Source organism: Columba livia, chromosome 1, assembly GCF_036013475.1.
Source record: "Columba livia isolate bColLiv1 breed racing homer chromosome 1, bColLiv1.pat.W.v2, whole genome shotgun sequence".
Classification (NCBI taxonomy): domain Eukaryota; kingdom Metazoa; phylum Chordata; class Aves; order Columbiformes; family Columbidae; genus Columba; species Columba livia.
The window spans coordinates 191,099,858-191,115,087 of record NC_088602.1 but is presented as its reverse complement, the minus strand read 5'-3'; the positions used below and the strand labels follow the sequence as shown (position 1 = coordinate 191,115,087).

Below are 15,230 nucleotides of genomic sequence, written 5' to 3'. Positions count from 1 at the left end.
ACTAAACATGAGAAGAGCAGACTTCAGGCTGCTCAGAGACCTACTTAGTAAGATTCCCTAGGAAGAAGCTTTCGAATGTGTTGGGGTCAATCAGTGTCAGAAGTTTTTTAAGTACTACCTACTAAAAGCACAGGACCAGGACATTCCAAAATGCCAAAAATCTAGCAAGCAAGGCAAAAAGCCAGCTTAGTTGAACAGGGATCTCCTTCTTGAAATACAGTGAAAAAAGAAATTACATGGTCAGTGGAAACAAGGTCAGGCATAGGGAGGAAATTCACACTGCCAAAACTGAATTAGAATTGCAGCTGGCCAGTACAGTGAAGGACAATAAAAAAAGCTTTTTAAAATGTATTAATGGCAAAAGGGAAACTAGAAATAACATTGACCCTCTACTTGATGAGTGTGGTCACCTTATTAACAGGGACATAGACAAAGGTAAGACATTTAATGCTTTTTTTCACCTCAGTCTTCAACACTGATGATGGACTTGGGGGCCCCCATAACCCTGGGTTAGAAAACCATGGCTGCAAGAATAATAAACACAATAAATCCAGAACTTGTATGGGATTTTCTACTCCAGCTAGATCCCTACAAGTCGATGGAGCCTGATGGGATTCATCCAAGGATGCTTAAAGAGCTGGCTGACGTCATAGTGAGTCCTCTCTCTGTGATTTTTCAACACTCTTGGGAATCTGGAGAGGTCCCAGATAACTGGAAGGTGGCAAATGTTGTCCCAATCTACAAGAAAGGCAACAGGGATGACCCTGGCAGTTACAGGTCTGTCAGCCTCACTTCTGTTCCTGGCAAAATCATGGAGAATATTGTTCTGGGAGTTACTGAAAAACATCTGAATGACAACACAGTCATTGGTCCCAGTCAGCACAGGTTCATGAGGGGAAAGTCCTGCTTAACAAACTTACTTTCATCCTACGTAAAGGTTACCCATGTAGTTGACCAAGGGAAGCCTGTCGATGTGATCTTCTTGGATTTCAGTAAAGCCTTTGATACTGTCTCTCCTGGACGAGATGTCCAGCATACAGTTGGGTAAACACACGGTGTAGTGGGTGAGCAATTGGCTGATGGGCAGAGTTCAAAGGGTTCTATTAAATGGGGTAATGTCAGACTGGCAACCAGTCACTAGCGGGTTTCCATAGGGATCCATCTTAGGGCCAGCACTCTTCAATGTCTTCATAAATAACTTAGACTCAGAACTTGAGGGATTGCTTAGTTAAGTTTGCCAACGACACAAAATTGGGAGGAGCTGTTGACACTCTCGAGGGCAGACAGGCCCTGCAGAGGGACCTTATTAATGTTTATAAATATATAAAGGGTGAGTGCCATAAGGATGGAGCCAGGCTCTTCTCGGTGGCAAACAATGATAGGACAAGGGGTAATGGGATCAAGCTGGAACACAAGAGGTTCCACTTAAATTTGAGAAAAAACTTCTTCTCAGTGAGGGTGACAGAGCACTGGAACAGGCTGCCCAGGGAGGTTGTGGAGTCTCCTTCTCTGGAGACATTCAAAACCCGGCTGACATGTTCCTGTGCGACCTCACTTAGGCGTTCCTGCTCCAGCAGGGGGATTGGACTAGATGGTCTTTTGAGGTCCCTTCCAATCCCAAACATACTGTGATACTGTGATACTGTGATCTGGACAAATTGGAGAACTGGGCAATCACCAACCACATGAAGTTCAACAAAGGCAAGTGCTGGATTTTGCACCTGGGACATGGCAACCCTGGCTGTACATACAGACTGGGGGATGAGATGCTGGAAAGCATCTCTGCAGAGAGGGATCTTTGGGTTCTGGTCGACAGCAAGTTGAACATGAGCCAACAGTGTGTCCTGGCAGCCAAGAGGGCAACCGTGTCCTGGGGTGCATCAAGCACAGCATTGCCAGCTGGGCGAGGGAGGTGATTGTCCTGCTCTGCTCTGCACTGGTGCAGCCTCACCTGGAGCACTGTGTGCAGTTTTGGATGCCACAGTATAAAAAGATATTAAGCTACTGGAGAGTGTCCAGAAGAAGGCTATGAAGATGGTGATGGGTTTGGAGAGGAATCCGTATGAGGAGCGGCTAAATTCACTTGGTTTGTTCAGCCTAGAGGAGACTGAGGGGAGACCTCATCATGGTCTACAGCTTCCTCACAAGGGGAGGAGGAAGGGTAGGAGCCAATCTCTTCTCTTTGGTGACCAATGACAGAACCCCAGGGAATGGCAGCAAGATGTGTCAGAAGAGGTTTAGGTTGGACATTAGGGAAAGTTTCTTCTCCCAGAGGGTGGTGGAGCACTGGAACAGGCTCCCCAGGGATGTGCCACAGCCCCAAACTTGACAGTGTTCAAGAAGAGACTGGACAACACCCTCAGACACATGGTGTGAACTGTGGAGTTGTCATATGCAGGGACAGGAGTTGGGCTCAATGATCCTTGTGGGTCCCTTTTAACTCAGGGCATTTCATGATTCTGTGTTTCTATCAACTGCTCAAGATACAGTTAAGCCATTTTCTCTACAAAATAAAACTAATTAGTTCTTTCATATTTTTTTCAGTAAGCATGAGTTAACTAGACTGTAGAGTTTTGTGTAATATAACAGTTGAATTTGAATCACCCTGGATATTCGTTTGTAAAAACAAAACCACATTTATCTCCCAGTGCATTAATAAGAAGAAACCAAACTCTTCCATGAGTATAATAATTACCACATGTTTATGATTCACATTTGCAAAATCAAACCAGGAAATAAATTGTGAATATGCCAAAATAAACTAAGATCTGTCAAATCTATCTTCTGCCATGTTTTCCTAAAGGCATAATCTTGATTTGATGGTCTTTTTTGGGAAGACATCTGTCCAGCTGTGTGCAATGACTTTTGAACTGACTGGGCAATTTTAGTTAAGTCTAACAGAAAGGATAAAGTTCACAGTCACAGTTCTATAAGTTTTGTGAAAATTATTAACCAAGTATGGGAAATAAACCCAAATTACAGCTCCTACTAAGGAAAAGGCAAAGGAAACTTGCTTATCAGATGTTTTATTTGCCACCAACCAGCTGATGCATAACTTTAGATGAGCCTGGAGGGGAGTGGAAGAAGATAATATAGGAACATAATGGGATTTGGAATAGTTCAATGTCAGTACAGAAACTTCAAAGAATACAAGTCAATAGGAAATCACAAATCTTTAGGTTGAGTGTTTATAGAACAATTTGCTTCTCCCTATATCTACAATATACTTATTCTTTTGTTGCTGCTGTTTATTTTCTCCTTCATTTACCAGTACATTCTGCTAATAAAACAGTAAGATACGGACACCAGAGTTTAGAATCCTACAAATAGCATAGCCTTATTTTCAACACTTTCAATAACGCAGAATCAAAATTCTAACACTAAACAGGTGAAAAGAATTTTCTTTGCATATCGAATAAGTAGCTAATATTAGACAAATATTAGCCTTATTTGCTAATGCTGATCCTACAAATACTATCTTAATTTTCATTCTACTAGTTCATTTTCTTCATTTTACACTATTATTATGAGGGATAACATGAAAAGAAAGTCTGTGAGCCGGAAGACTGTCTTATTCCTGGCTTGTGTCACTGATTTGTTTTGTAATCATTAAAAACTCATTTTACCTTTGTTTCCCATTCTAGTCTTTGTTGATCAGCTTATGAAAGCTGTTAAAAAGAGAAACATTCTTCTGCTAAACATTTGGACCCAAGATGTTTGAAAGAATAAGGCTTTTGGCTCTGTTGTGATACTATTAATGATATTTTTGTTGCTATTTTTACAAAACTAACATGATTACTGTAAAGAATCTATTACAGCTTTATTTTGCTACCTTGGTAAGGCATATGTAGGTTAGTCTCTTCTGATGCAAAATTACCATTAACTGTCTCTTCTGTCTTCCATATCACAGAAAAACGATGAGAGTTTGATGTTTTCTTTAACAGAAGGAAGACCCTTTCATATTGGATCTAATTCACCTCCCACTGTGACAGATTTCCTGCAGAAGGGGAACCCGGCTAATAGGAGCTCTTCTTGACAAAGCTATTCAAGATTGAATGACACATGATTATATTTATATAGGAATTTAAGAAACCCTAAATTCATGGAAATTACTGAAACACATAGGTTCTGATTTGTAGCTGATATAACTGATGATAATTTGCAACACCATTCATTGTGAAAATTTGTAAAAAATCAGTTGTCCTAATCACTGGTCTTGAATCCCTTGTTATTTAAGTTTAATGTTTTTTCCCCAATTTTGCCTTATCAATACTTATATTAAAGATATGTAACAGTCAGTAGATGAAAATACTTAATTTGTGTAAGACATTTAAGTATGTGTGTTCTTTTAAAATAAAACACTTCATTATTTTGGATGAATATCACTCTTGCACAAAGAATGTACATGAACATATTGAACTGGTTCTTAAATGATCTTCCCCTAAGGCATTTATTTTTTATTACGTGGATATCAAATCTGCAAACTAAACCTAAATACGATGTTGCTGAAGTGAGTTAGGCACTCTGTAGGATTTTCAAAGATCTTTGGGACAAGATTCACAAAAAGACTTAACACACCCTGCTAGCACTTCAGAAAAAAACCCCAGGTTTTAAACCCACAGGCCACTGCTCAGATGCTGCTGAACCTTAGAAGGTGTTTAATTTTCACAGCTGTTTAAATGGCAGGTGCTGCTTTCCCCTTCTGCCTGAGCCCCAGACACAGCTACATCCTCAGGCCAAGTGCTGCCAAACTCTATCCCACCCACAAAAAAAAAGGTGAGAAAAGACAGATAGCATCTCCCCAGACTGGCCTGCCATGTGGCAGGGTTCGCAGTGACTTGTCAAAGTCCATCCAGTCCTAACCTCTGTCACACCATGTCCAAGCCTGGAGTTCAGACACCTGGCTGTTCTTACTCTTGCGGCCACCCCAAAAGCTGTATGTTGCTTGAAATCACACTGCTGTTTATGGTAAGTAGATATAACAAGATGCCTGTGAAATTCTCACCTTAAGTGTGCTGTCTCTCTCAGTTACGCTACTTCTATTATTTTTGCTGTCTTGCAACCACTTTTCATTTTTTTCCTGATTTCAGAGGACTTTCTGAATTTTCTAGGTGTTCCTTCTCTGTCAGGGGGATTGGACTAGATGATCTTTCAAGGTGCTTTCCAATCCTTAACATTGTGTGATTCTGATCACTAAGTCAAACAATACCTAGACAGCAGATGCCAGCAAAGATGAAGTGAAACACCCATTTAATGGTGTCTTCTAGGTTTCACTATCCATACTGAAGGTAATTAAACCTAGACATAAAATGGCATGATGCCATTGACTTCAATGGAGCTGTATTTATTTAAACCAGCTGAAGAACTGCTTCCAATTGTAGTGACTCATTACAAGTTCAAATGACCCATGACACAAAGGCACATTTCAGGTTTTAAAATTATTTGACACTTTTGGTTTTAACTAGCTGATCAATTATTTTAAGCAATGGTATTAACTGTTTGCATTCTTTTCACCTGTGTGAGTACCAAACAATTTGTGTTATTGATCCAAGCATAGTGTTACAATAAATTCTTCAGTGATTTTTTAAATTATGTGCTCTGGTGGTTGTCTATACCTGTGATTCTTGTTAGCACAACCTTTTTCCCTTCTGTTAATTTCATACTACAATGATTATAGTTATTATCGTTACTGTAATTGTTGTTAAATTATTGCTATGAGTGTCAGATTGGTTAACAGATTTTATAAACACAAACACTTAAAAAAAATTGTTGAATGAAGCAATATGAAATCACACTTTTTTCTATTCAAACAATTTTTATGTTATATTACCTGTACTCTGACTCATTCTCTTTCATAAAAAAAAGCATCCTACACACTGATGAGCTTATTTAGCTAAAGCCTTGGCTTTTGGCTGATGGAAAGAAAAATATTTAGCAGTACATACATCTGTTCTTCTGAAACAAAGTAAGATGTACAGTTAAATACAGTAGGATAGGCAGAATGGAGCTTTACTGAATTGCAGGGCACTACAATGACTTTCACTAGCCATTAAGATCCAGCCTAAGAAAAGTAAACAAGAAGTCTATCACAAAACTGGAGGTTTAACATTTGATATATACCCCATCTTCTCCTTTTCTGGCCAAGATTAGTCCTTAGGCTCCTGAAGACCTGGTCCTCCTGCTGGGAACCAGTGTGTCTACAATGCCAGATGCAGTGTGGCAGGGCAGGCCCTGAGGACAGGTGGGACCACAAGCCTAAGTGCAGCTGGGAGTTAGCAGACTTTGGACATGTTCCCTGGGGTGGTTGGGCAGTTGGTCAGACACCCAGGGGTTCAGCAAGCAGGTGTCTGCCAGCACATCTGGTGTTTGGAGCAGTTTTGACAATCATACATCAGCCGCTGGGGAGCCAGAACCACCAAATCACTGTCAGCTTACTCCTTGTGTCCTGCTGTGAGGACGTCTATGACAGACACTGCTCTTTCATTAGGAAAAAAAAAAAAAACAAAAGAACAAAAACAAAACAAAACAAACAAACAAAAACACAAACAAACAAACAAAAAACACACACACACACACAAAAAACCCAAACAAACAGAAAACCCTCCTTGTTTTGTTCCTGTATGTTTTTTTAAGGATTGTGGCCCTAGTAACAAAAGTACCAGGAGAGATTTTTAGTGCTTTCACTGTGTCTGCTGCCCTAACCCCAAGCCATGAGAACTGTAATTCATCCACAGTACATTTTCATGGCTGATTTTACTCTTAGGTCCCAGATCTGCAGGAAATTTAATAAACTGCTTTGTGTATGCTTATACTTTCAAATGTGCTTAAGTAACAATGACATCCATGTAATTTAGGTATGTAATAACTTCTTCACTGCATTGATCTTGAATGTCAAAGAGCCACTGGTGTCAGTTGGAGCTATTGCACTCTGGTTCAGCTTGAGCTTTAGGATTGTGTACAGATCAAGTTTGTTTGTTGTTTTTTTTTCATCTGATTCAAATCACCTACTATCCCTGCTGAAGATACAATTATTTCAGTAAGACAGGAATGTGTCTTTACAGATCAAAGAAAGCCAGAAGGAAGCCAGAGAACCAGGGAATGGAAAGTATGGGAAAGAACAGACTCTTCTTGATGATACAATTAAATAGAAGACAGTTGTTGAACCATTTAATGTGTCTCACCTTTCTGCATGCCAAAGCCATAAATAATGTAAGGAGTGGGACTACTTTTCTTCACAGTGCCTGCACAATGATATGTGTTAAAAATGACATGCACAAGTCCCTATCTGTGAATAAATGTTTAGTTAGACCTTAAGTTCATGCACAAAGAGCAATAAAAAATTAAATAGACAGAGAAAGAAAAAAAAGAAAAGGAGAATAGTAAACAAAGCTCAGATCTCTATGGGTTCATTTAAAACACAGAGAAACTTAAGACAATATTGGTAGCTTTAGTATTTTTAATACAAAATATTAATGATGGAATTTCTCGAGTAATGTATTGGAATTTAGTATCCAGCTTCCAATCTACTTACCACTCTATAAAATAAAAACCTAAGAAAATATGCTGACACCCATCTGCCACAAGCTAGAAGAGAACTGAAGACAGTATGGATGGATTTCTGTTCATGAAGTGTGTGCCATCTTCTGTCAGCCACAGTGAGACCCATCTGATCTTCATCACCCATAAGTTTTCATTATTCACTCTGTGGTCCAAAAATTCCAGATCCCAAGCTCCAATTACTTTACGGACTTCCATGAACGGCTTTCTGCTGGAGAAGCAAGAGAAGAATATGAAGAACACATGGTTTCTGTTAGAAACTACTATCCACAGAGGCAAGAGCAAGAACTGTAGGGCCTGTGTTTGCTCTCTGAGATTTGGGTGTCTTTAGTATGTGAAGAGACTACTGAGAAGCTGTTGGCTGTCTGGTGTTGGCACATGATGCTTGTGGTAGAAAAAAAGCTCAAATCCCAGAGGAGTCAGACAACTATACTGGTTGACAAAACAAAGAATCTTCCACAAGTGTCTGTCAAAAGGGCACCTGATCTTGCAGACACCCACAACATTCAGCCTGTAAGTCTGCTACCAACCAGTATGAGAGGTCCATTGCCACAAATTAATTGGTATTTGCAATATCTATTGACCTTTTCCAAGCACCATGAGAGTGCCTGGAATAGAATTTATGTATCTCTTTGTAAACCCTTAATCTTTCAGGTCCATAAGACACCTGTTAAACCCCTCTGCATGCATTTCTAAATTTTCTCGCAGAACTGTGGAGTGGGTGATGTTAGTTAAGAGTACATGGCGATCAGTAAGGAGATATCAGGGAGACAATAACGTCTGTAATACTCCTAATGGTACTGCCAGTAAAACCCTTCACTATGTTATCATTTTTAAAAGCTTTCTCATGTTTTTTTCCAGTGCATGAAATGCTTCCACAAGACTGATGTATGATGCTGGGAAAACAGAAACTCAGTCTACACTGAGGTACACTGTTAGGACAATGGAATCACTCAAAAAAGAAAATATTGGTATTTTAGCTGTAGGTCTGCTGGATGTTATTCGCAAAAATATTTTCCAAGGGATGTCTAGCGGTTTCACCTGACAATAGTAATTTTTAAAAAGCCTGAACTGTATTAAAAGGCTTCATGTGCCAAGGTTCTTTCTCTCACTAAATAATGACCAATTCTCATGCGTGTTTTATTCTCCCCTCAACTCAGTCAGTGACTGCTGTATTGAAAAGCATTTAAAGAACATTTAAACAGACACTGTCACTATTTCTGTATTTTCATAAAATCCTAGAATAGAATTGTAGAATAGTTTGAGTTAGAAGGGACCTTCAGAAATCATCTAGTCCAACTCCCTTGCAATGAGCAGGGACATCTTCAACAAGATCAGGTTGCTCAGAGCCCTGTCCAGCCTGGCCTTGAATGTTTATAGGGATGGGACATCCACCACTTATCTGGGCAATCTGTGCCAGTGTTTCATCACCCTCATTGTAAAAAATTTCTTCCTCCTATCTAGCTTGAATCTCCCCTCTTTCAGTGTGAAACCATTACCCCTTGTCCTATCACTACAGGCCCTGCTGAAAAGTCTGACCCCATCTTTCTTACAAGTACTTTAAGTACTGAAAGGCCACAATAAGGTCTCCCCAGAGCCTCCTCTTCTCCAGGCTGAACAACCCCAACTCATCCTGTCCTCATAGGTGAGCTGTTCCATCTCTCTGATCATCTTGGTGGACTCCTCTGGACCCCCTCCAACAGGTCCATGTCTTTCCTGCACTGGGGTGGTCCAGAGCTGGATGCACTACTTCTGGTGGGGTCTCACCAGAGCACAGTAGAGGGGCGGAATCACCTCCCTCAACCTGCTGGTCATGATTCTTTTGATGCAGCCCAAGACACTGTTGGCTTTCTGGGCTGCAAGTGCACATTGCTGGCCCACATCCTGATCTTCATCCACCAGTAGTTCCAAGTTCTTTTCTGCAGGGCTGCTCTTAACCCCTTCATCCCTCACCCTGTATTGATACCAGGGATTGTCCCAACCCAGGAGCAGGACCTTGTAGTTGGCCTCGTTGAACCTCATGAAGTTCACACCATTTTTCAACACCATTTGAATGTTTGAAACAGCCTACCAAATATTTCAGTTACTGTCTTCTAAATCTCCTTCTGAATCTCAATAAAATAATAATCATAAAAAGGATTCTCATTATTAAGATTCTCCTGCTCTCCAGGTGGCCACTAGCTCAACCTACTCAACCTTTCATCACTTTTTTAAGTCTTTCCAAGCTCAGTTCCTACTCTTTTCCAGCATATCTCTAGGATGCACTTCTTATGACTGAAAGACTTATGACTTCTTATGACTGATGCTGCATTTTTTATACAAATAAAAAAGAAAACAAACCAAAACCAAAACCAAACCAAACCAAACAAATGAACCAACCAACCAAAATTAATATTGCCAAGAATTTCTGCTCGGATAAAAGGTTACTTGCTGATTCATAGTATCTGATTTGTGGGACACTTTGGGATTGCAATTTAATTTTATTAACTGACTGAATATTTTCTCAGTCACAACAGTTTTTAGTGTATTCTTGCCTCATATTTCCTGTCGGAGGAACCAAAGGGTAACACTTGTATCTCTAGAAGTGAGAGTGACATGTGAGGTAGATCTGTCTGGTTGATAGAGTGGGTAGGGTTTGTGGCCTAGCAGTAAGAAGTTGGACAAATCAAGATAATTAATTTGACCAACATGATACGTATACAGAAAGTGAATAAAATTGCCAGAGTAAAAAACAAAGAACTTAGAGGTGAAATAAGGGCTTAAAATGTAGAAGCAAGTTTTAGGCAAGAGAAGGAAATGAAGGCAATGTCTTTAGACAATAAGATTTATACATTTTTCACTGTTTCCAATCAGCCTGGATTGCAGGACACAGATAAGGTGGTAGACAAAAGAGTTGCCATTTGCCAAGGACAAGAAAAAACTTGCCTAAGAATTGAAACTGAAAGGACATAGAGTCACTGATCTGAACCCTAGAGGTACCTCTAATGCACTTCTCTTCAGAGGAAATAAAGGCAGGGAGCCCTGTGCAAGCTCCAGGAACTATTCTGAAGGTGATGGAGTGCTCACTGAAAACAGGAGGAGAGCACTGATCCTGCTCAGCCTCCTCCCACAGAAAGGTAAGAAGCTTAAACTATGGAGCTTTCTAGAGAACAGTGCTGGAGCTCATTCTGACACGGAATGCTGAAGAGTCCATGAGCTTATTACTGGGGGCTCTGCCTGAACCTGAATCTTGCCATTGCCAGTATGCAGGTGAGAAAAAGGCCATCCTGAGACTAGAAAGACTTCTACCCTCCTCCAGTACGTAACACACTGCTCCAACTAAACTACAACAACTTGTGATGATTTTACATAAGTTTAACCAACCCGATGACCAAAGCACCAGAGGCAGGGTTTCTGAGAAGATGGGGGGCAGAGGGGTTGTGACAGTGTGCAAAGGAAACAACACTAATATGAAAGCCACAAGAATAAAATCAGTCACTTATAGCATGAATTAAATCAGCAAGGGAAGACTGCAAGCTATAGATGTGGAAGTGAGAAACTACAAGTTTCCTTCAAGGATTGCATGTGGGAGTTACTAAATTTGATAAATTAGGGAGAGAGTAAAAGGTGTCCCTCTCCCTGAGGGTATATAAGTGATGACATCTCAGAGGTGGGAACAGAGATTGCTGGCTGACCTCTGTCTTAATACATGTAACCAGATGCAAAAAGGAAGCAACAAAAGCTGCTGTACTGGATCAGTCCTAAAGGAAGTCAGAGCCCAAGTACTGCAATTGGGGAAAAGAGGAGTCTGTCTGACCTCGCAGGCAATTTACCAAATCAAAACCTATAAATAGACTAATTCTGACATAATCACATTCATAAACATCTTCCTGGGTAGCTGACACACGTGCCTCTACTGATGATTTTGTTCATCTAAGACATTATTCACGCAGTGCAATTTGATAACTGTTTGGGTGAGCAGCCTGCCTGTGCACTGACACAGAGATACTTGTAAAATCAGGGATGGTGAAGACTCATTATAATGCAGAATTAATGAATATGCTGGTCAATAATGTAGTTTGAAGCATATTTACATATGCTTGTGTATTTTTTGTAAAGTGTTCTGTTTTTCTTTAACTCTGTGATGACATCTATGAAGAGCAATGTGTCCAATTACCATGGCATGCAGCACAGTGACCTGAGGCTTTGTTCACTGAACAGTATGAAGTTCACACATTTTAAGACCAAAATAAACCACAGTAATTATATAGCCCAACCTCCTGTGTGATTTCAGCGACAGAAGAATCAGGGCCAACAAGAGCTGTTCTTGGCCATGGGCAGACAAAACATTCAAGTTCTGGTATTGACATTACCCTGGCATCCTTGCTCTTTTCCACTGAGTTATTTTATCTCCTTTACAAGCATTCTCCCCTTCCACATAAAAATAAAATAACTCAGCATAGAAGCCACACAGAGGGAGCCAACATAATTGCAAAGAGAGAGAGTGGGAAAGGGCAGTGTAAAGAGTGGGGGATACAAAAGAAAAGAGCTCAAGGGGACTCTACTACCTTAAGTAAACAACATCTGTTATTACTGTCTCTCTTCATCCCTGTGGTTCTTTCCCACAATGTAGGTGGCTGCCACCAAGACTGAGGAAGTATCAATTGTGATTTATCTTTTACAATTTAGATAGTAATAACTAAATAAATTTCCTTAGACTATTTGCAGAACTAAGCCACTTTTCTTGGAAGAGTGTCCCTGTCTTCACTAAAACTGGCCTCACTGAAAGTTCTCTTAAGACTCTTTCAAACCTATCAAGTCTCTTTCAGCCTTTAGCACATGACAGGAAGAGACAGAAAAAATATCCACTATAATTCAAGAAATCAAAGGATGCTGAAATGTAACCTGTGAACAACCTTTCCATTTTCACAGCGAACTGTTACAACTACCCTTTATTTCTTGACAGCCTGCATTCTTAAGTCCCAGGTGTAAATTCTTTGGAAATCTGAGATGCAAGGCTTTCAACAGGATGCTGAAAGCTGTAAATATCAGGCACAATTTCCTTTTATTTTAATAAGTGGGTTGTCATGGAAACTTTGCAGTGGACTCTGGGCTTCATACTCAAAACTCTTGAGGTTTCTGGCAGTTCCCTGATGGGTCCTGTCAACTGCTCTTTTCACAGGAAGTGATAATAAAAATTCACTTTCCTGTTCAGTGAACCTTGAATGAACTGAAGGAGAACAACCTCAAATCCACTTGCTTCCTCTCACTCCAAATTTCGTATGCATGACTGACAGCATGCTACTTAACCCTTTCAATAACTTTGTAAACATCTGAGATCAGTAAGTTAAAAACTCTATTACACGGTCTTGAAAACCATTTGATTTTAACATTAAACAGGTATAAAAAGCTGCCTCTTATAAATTTACAAATGCCGACTTCTAGGTGAGGTTAGAGAGTTAAAAGGTAAAACTACAAAGCCTCAACGGTTTTAATCAGAATACTTTTTTTTTTCTCACAGGTTTATTTCCTGAGCTTAAAATATTTCAAAGTAACGGCAGAATGAGGTTGATTTCCTGTTTTCTGATTTTTAATATATTTTACTCTGTAAACGTCTTACACAGACATGTCACCTTTGTGAGTGAAAGACAATAAAAAAGCCTAAGCATCCTTTTCCAGTCCACAATGAGGTATTTTTCAGCAAGATTCGTATATTCAGAGAGTTCTCCTGCTGTACAATATCCCACTGTTATTAAACCATCCTTTGAGAAGTATTCCCTCAAGGCTTTTACTGCTGTGTAAAGATTCCTGAAATTTGTCCTGAACATGACCACCAAACTGCCTGGAGATAATCAGGCATCTATGTTGCTGTTCATCCCTTTTCTCTTGTTTTTCATATTTCTCAGTTTCACAGCTGTCACATTTCAATGCATTGACCCAAATATTGTATATTAATCCCTCCCATGGCTGGCTTTAGACGTGTCTGCAAGAGAAAGCAAAGAACTGCTTGGAAGAGGTGCTATTGGGTGTTTGCTGGCTTGTGTTATTGGTATCAGTGACAACTTCAGGAAGATGTTGCAAGTCTAGCAGCTTTGGCATGTATCCAGACTTCCTGGAAGGTGAGAGACTCCAGCACACAGCACATTAGTTGCTGTGCCCTCATTGCTATCAGTCAGGCCCCCACTTCGCTGCCATTCATCTTCTTAACCTTACCATTTTACCCAAATTTTAGGTTCATTGAGAGGAACCTCAACAACACACAAGCAAACAAACACAATCCCCCAACTGGTCTAGCTGTCTATCCACCAATACAATAAACAGAAGGGAAAGCAGAATTGCTCACTCATTGCTGTAAATTCACATAATACTACTTAATCCCACTGGGAAGCTTTGCATGATTAAAAAGTTAGAAACCTCTGCTCCAGCTATTTAGAAGGGATCAGATAGCAAAAGGAGGAAGGAAAATGAAGATGTATTACTTGTCACTAGCAACTCATAAGCAGTGCTTACAGGTCATGTTCAAATGGGTAAAACACTAAATGGGCTCATATTTAGTGCTTCTTTTCACCTGTCCATTTACATAAGAAAATAGGATGATCATGACTGTACACACTAATATGAAGTCTATGTAAAAAGGAAAAAAAAAATACACATACACACTATTTTAAGGAACTCTGTTGTCAGAGAGATTCAGCAGATTTGGTACCTGAAACATGGCTGCCTTGACTATTCCTGAAATTTCTACAAGGGTTATTGTTACTTCTACATGAAACTCACCACAATAGCCAAGAGCTGCTTGAAAAACTGAAGCATACGGTGTAGTGAGCAACACTGACCATGACTTGAGCAGACTAAAATCTTGATCCATATTTCAATAGTTGCCCCTTGGAAAGGGGGAGTTTTACAAAAATGAGATTTTGAGGCAGACCAACTGGAATAAAAAAATGGAAACCAGAAAAGGTGAGTTATAAAAGCTGGTGTGGAGGTGCAGCAGAAGCCTCTATCCCCAGTGAAGGTCACTGTTCAGAGGACTGAAAAGCAACGGATATTGCAAGATCCAGTAGAGGGAATCTTAAGTAAGATGCACTCAATAGAAAGAAGATACAAATATTTTATATGAAAAAATTATCAGTACATGTGGTGCACTTTACCAGAAGTTTAAAAATCAAGATTGCCTGCAATTCTAAAAGGTGTTTGCTAGATAATCCGTAGCTACTATTCTTGAAGTCAGATCCAGAGGAAATACTACGGTCCTGTACAGGCAGCATGACTGGATGATGAGATGATCTCTTTTGATGTTAAAGTCCAAGAGTGTGATTATCATTGTGGGAATGGCAAAACCTTCAAATCTGTTTTCCAGTTCCACAGCACCACCAGGAAGACAAAGTTCATGCTGAAGTGGCCAGAAAACTGCTGGATAAAGCTTCACTGTTATCACCCTCCTTGAGCAAGCATAGTGTCTCCACATTCAGATTTTGCAGTAGTGTTGCTCTGGTTTTGTCTGTCCTGTTGTCTCAAAATATAATGATGCCCAAGTTACTTCAGTTCAGGTGCAGTGACACCGCACAGCACTGTGTTTCTTTAGGTGGGTGTCAACCTTTCCTGGATCAATAGCACAAACTACTCCAGTGTCTCACTTTGGCTAGGAAGAATATAATAATCTTCCTACAAACATCTAGCTGGAAAATACTCGA

The 15,230-nt window shown here is 40.0% G+C and overlaps 1 long non-coding RNA gene across 2 annotated transcripts in view; it reads right to left on the bottom strand.

Annotated features, from left to right (window-relative positions):
• Positions 1-3,018: 3,018 nt before the first annotated feature.
• LOC110364684 (uncharacterized) overlaps positions 3,019-15,230 on the bottom strand; it is a 124,461-nt gene continuing 112,249 nt past the window's right edge. For both annotated transcript variants that reach the window (XR_010469593.1, XR_010469595.1), the window contains exon 5: positions 3,019-7,768. This is a non-coding gene — a long non-coding RNA (uncharacterized LOC110364684). The remainder of the gene's footprint in view (positions 7,769-15,230) is intronic.